Consider the following 5,087-nt stretch of genomic DNA (forward strand, 5'->3'; position numbering starts at 1 on the left):
TGACACGAGTATGCTCTGTCTTAAAAAAGGGGGCTATGCTATTCAAATAATGAAGAAGCTCTTACTACACCAAACAGAAGAAGCTCCGCTAGTTCAGTTGGTGTAATACTGGACCATGGAGAAGGTGACCCTGGTTCGAATCCTAGCTTGGGTGTTCTTTTCGTGGAGTTTTTAAGGCTCTCAACCCTTAAGGTTCGGTCCTATCGGAGACTGACATTAAATTCGGCAGTCCTTACTCTTAAATAACCTAACAGTGTTGATAGAGGTGTTAGTCCCGGGCACATTATTTATACACAGTCAAAACAGACATATTATTCTCATTGTTATAATGATCTTTTGTTTTTGGACAGGTAATAATATATAATTTATTAGTGATGGTCTGAGGCGGTGCTTGTCAACCCTTTTATGGACAGAGCCCTCTTTAAGCACCTTTAAGAAGCTAACATTTTCGAATTGCCCACTTGTATTTTCAAACGGGACATTGAATAATTATACCTGTCGCTAATCAGCGATCCCCACCGCCCACCAAAATTACCCACTCGCCCACTTGAGATCGATACAGCTCATGTTGGCAAGCATTGGTTTAGGGGTTACTTTATATAAGGAAGTCAGTTTTCTCTATTGAAAGAAAATGCAAAGCTGAACCTGACTTTAAAAAGACATCTGATTCTAAAGAAACCGAATGACTGCAACCAACTTCATAAGAAAAAAAAACCAACCCAGCATCAAACGCCGCATTATCCAGACGGAAACCAGAAATGTTAATTTTATTGGAGCAGGTGAAACTAGAACGGAAACGCATTTGGCATCGTCTGCATTTATTTAGATAGTTAACAGTGGAGGAGGGTGTGTGTTTTGTGTATGTGTGCGCCGGGGGGGGGTAATATGCATAATATACTGAGCTTCATTAATCTACATTGGACAGTGTTGTTTAAATTGGGTCGACCCACAACGACTGGGATCCGAAGAGCTCGCAAACTTGGCTATACGTTGACGTATGAAGACAAACGCATTTTCTCCAACCTTTGTGAAGCTATTGGGATAACGCTAGAGCATCATATTATTATTTTCAAGGTGAATGGCATCATTCAGTATCCGAAACTCACCCAACTATTGAAGTAGACTTGGGAAACTAACAACCTTAACTGTTTCAAACAAAAAACAACGTAACCTTTCGGCTGAACGTGTTCCAATCATGCTCTCCTTATATATTAGGAGTGGCATTTTTTCCGTTTTCGTCATCATCATCATCATCATCATCATCATCATCATCATCATCATCATCATCATCATAGGGTCCTCTGTATGCTGTTTCTGTGCCCTCTTGTGGGATCCTTCAAGAGCCAATGGATCGAGAATATGAAGAGGAAAGGTAGTAGCAAATACCCCTGTCTCCCACCACAGTTTTGGTGTCAAAGCTGTCAATGAGCTGGCAGTCATGTACAACCCTGCTACTTGCATCTTCCTACATGTTTGTGATAAGATTCACCAGCATCCGCAGGATTCCGTGATGTCCTGGTATCATTTACCGATTTGCTCCGTCTATACTGTCAAAGGCCTTCTCATAGTCATGGAAGTTGACCATGGTGGCAGATGCTATTCTTTGCTCCATTGTGCCCCCCCCCCCCCTTTCCCCCTTCCCAACATGAAGGGATAAGTGCTCAACTTACTTTGTTTTTAAGTTTCCTCTCCATTGAACTTGGGGGTTGGGTGGGGAGGTTAAGATCAAAATTTATTTTCGTTACCAGACTTGAGTAAAGGTATGAATAACATGGACGTAATAGTATAATATTACTTTCTGAGAAAAGAAACTGAACATAACACTTTTGTGTTTACAAATTAAAGACATAAAGGGTTATTCCTTTAAACGTGTTGCGATTCGATGTGCCTAGTAGGCTACCGGACTCGTAATCGTGAGGTTGCGTGTTAGGGGGTTAGAGCCGCGGGCCCGACGTTGTGTCCTTGGGAAAGGCACTTTACACAAATTTTCCTCACTTCACCCAGGTGAGAATGGGTACCCGGCTATAGAAGGTGAAAGATCTTGTCAGTATGTTAATGTTTTAGCCCCTATAAATGGCTGCTTGCACTCTATGCTTCCCAGGAAGTTGAGGCTGTTTGAGAATGCTCCCAGGTCTGCGGGGGAAATAGTTGTGAAGCATAATATAGAGCTTGCTGTTGAGCGGGGATTCGCGCTATACAAATGCTATCTATTATTATTATGTTACATTTCAATCCAAATGACAGAAACAAAAATGTACAATTTTATTTAAGCACAAAAACATATCCACAAAATAATACGCCTTTCTTTCTCTTCCAACAGGCTAACTTACCTTTGAACAAAAGAAGACTTGGAGAAAATAATAACCTGCACGTTGCTTTTGAAAAAAAAGCCCAAAGGACTTGTTCCCTGAAAATGGGCCATTCGTACTGATTATTTATTTATAAACCTTGATTTTGAGTCTTCCAGTCGTTCCTCTCTCTTGTTTTGGTCCTTTATCGGAGAGCGGTTTAAATCCGACGACATGTCCCTTAATAGGGTTACGTGTTAAAATCACACATTTTGCATACCTATTTGCTAATGTATGTTTTTCATAAACTACCTCACCATGTCCAGTCTAATATCATTTCACCAAAAGAACACACGTCTCGCTTTCCTTTAAAAAAAAACCCAACAAAAAACCAACAACAACAAAAAAACAAAAAAACAACAACACCCCCCCCCAAAAAAAAACACATAAATAAAACCAAAAAAAAACCCCCACCATTCTTTTTACCTTCTCCCTTACTCTCCTTACTCCCCCCCACCCCCACCCCCACCCCCTTCTCTCTCTGACTGTCTCTTGTGTATCGGCATGCTTTAAATTTAATACAATGGATTAGATATAGGCTGCAAAACCTTGAAAATAATTCCAACTATATTGGCCTGCACATGCTTCATCATAGCAGCCATGAACCAGGCCTTCTTCAGAACATCCTTTTCAATGAGAAAGACACAAGCCAAGCCCTGAGTTTTCTTCTTGAACTTGGATCCTTCTAGGTAAGCCCGATTGTGTTTCTTATTGTTGTTGAAACATTATGGCGCCTCAACACAGAATGAAATATTTCAAAATTGGAGCGTGGTGATCTACGCAGTCACCACACTGGACGAAATTCGTGTTTCTTGTTTATATCTAATTTATATGCAACAAGGAGTGATGAAGATGAAAGTACCGTACTTTTAAAAAAAAATTCTAAAAATAATATAGCTATAAGGATTTTGATGCTTACATGTTCAAAGTAGGGCGGCTATGATTTTTTAAAATTTATTGATCCTGGAGTTGAAGTTTAAATCAGGTGAGAGAACATTTTTTTAAGTTGTTGAATTCAAAGCGATAAGGGTGAACTGCAAGAATCAGAAAGAGGGGTGGAGCCTATTCCCTGGCAAAAAAAACACCTGGACTCTTCAACCATTGGTACTGTATTGTTGAGGGAACAGATGGAAAAGAAGAAGTGGGCAATGTTCTGTAATATTGTTGTTCCCAAGTCAGTTCTGAAGTTGTTGTTGTTGTTGTTGTTGTTGTTGTTGTTGTTGTTGTTGTTATTGCTGTTGCCTGCACATCTAAGAGCCCACCCTATTTCATCACAAACGGTCTGAAGGATTATATTAAGACTTTCTGAAAAACTACGTTAAGATGGCATGATAAAATATAATAAGCCTATATTTTGTAATCTATTTCAGATTCAGAAGACGTCAACCATTCTAGCCAGGAATTGACAACTAGTTATCACCGGCCGTATTACAAATCTGGTTAGAAATGGGCAACAGCCCCAGCGTAGCTCATTTGAGAACTATACCACTGAGACTTCACTATTTCAGTGAGAATTATCCAGACAATGAAATGTTTGTCTTCTACACCAGTACAGAACGCTCAGCCTTCACATCCAAACAGGTGTACGATCTCGCAAGTCGTTTTGCTTGGATGCTACACCAGCAAGGATTCCAGCGGTATGATGTCATCGCCAATACTTTACCAAATTCTCCAGAGCGACTTATTACAGACCTAGGAATTATGTTCGCGGGTTGCACGGCGCTAAACGGACAAGTGAGGTTTTTGGATCATCATCATCATCATCATCATCATCATCATCATCATCATCATCATCATCATTGTATAAAGAAGGTATTAAAACAGTTAAGACCTTGTTGTATTTCCCAAAAAAATATATATTTCACAGTTCAACGTTTCGCCAATAAGGCTCATCATCATCATCATCATCATCATTACTCGTCATGTCTCAAGATAGTTACCAAATTTCGAAAGTTGTCTTACTTCAACCTTTATGAGCATTTCATACTCTCTTCTCCCCCTTCCCCCCTCCACCCTCTTCCACCCAAAAACCCCCAGATACTTCTGGCAGATGGAGACGATTTTTTCTCTTCCGCTCGTATCGCTCGCTGCAAAGCTGTCATCATGTGTCCACGGGAGAACGAACCGGCGTGGAAACTTTTTAGAAATGACGTCACAGGAAGCATCTCGGGATTGTTCGCTGACATGTCATGTGGCCAGTCCCCAGAACTGACGTCTGCCGTTCTTGTGTCCAGGGGGAAAGATAAGTAAGATGAAATTTTACACCCCCCCTCCCCCACCCTTTCCTCTGTTCACCAACAAAACATAATATAGACTAACAGATATACTACTAGAGACATTGGACCTAGGAGGAATTCAACACAGCGTATACTTATATTAATAGTTTTTGTAAGAAGGCATGACGCCCCCTTTCTAAATGTACATGATGTAGTTCTATACAGATCTGTATTCGGATACTTAGAACTTGTATCACTACACTGTTATAGTAGTATAGGATGCGCTTTCAGCACATCTGCAATTCATTCAGTACCAGTAGTCTTGGGGAAAATGCTTTGTATTCAAATAGGAAGTGATAGGTTTTTATGATAGATAGTAAATTAGGTTAGCTGTAAAAGCGAGAGCTGGTTGTCAGATGCAGTGGTGCTACAACCACGGGATAGAAGAAGAAGAAGAAGAAGAAGAAGAAGAAGAAGAAGAAGAAGAAGAAGAAGAAGAAGAAGAAGAAGAAGAAGAAGAAGA

The sequence above is a fragment of the Aplysia californica genome, unplaced genomic scaffold (genome assembly GCF_000002075.1).
Source record: "Aplysia californica isolate F4 #8 unplaced genomic scaffold, AplCal3.0 scaffold00030, whole genome shotgun sequence".
Taxonomy (NCBI): Eukaryota; Metazoa; Mollusca; class Gastropoda; order Aplysiida; family Aplysiidae; genus Aplysia; species Aplysia californica.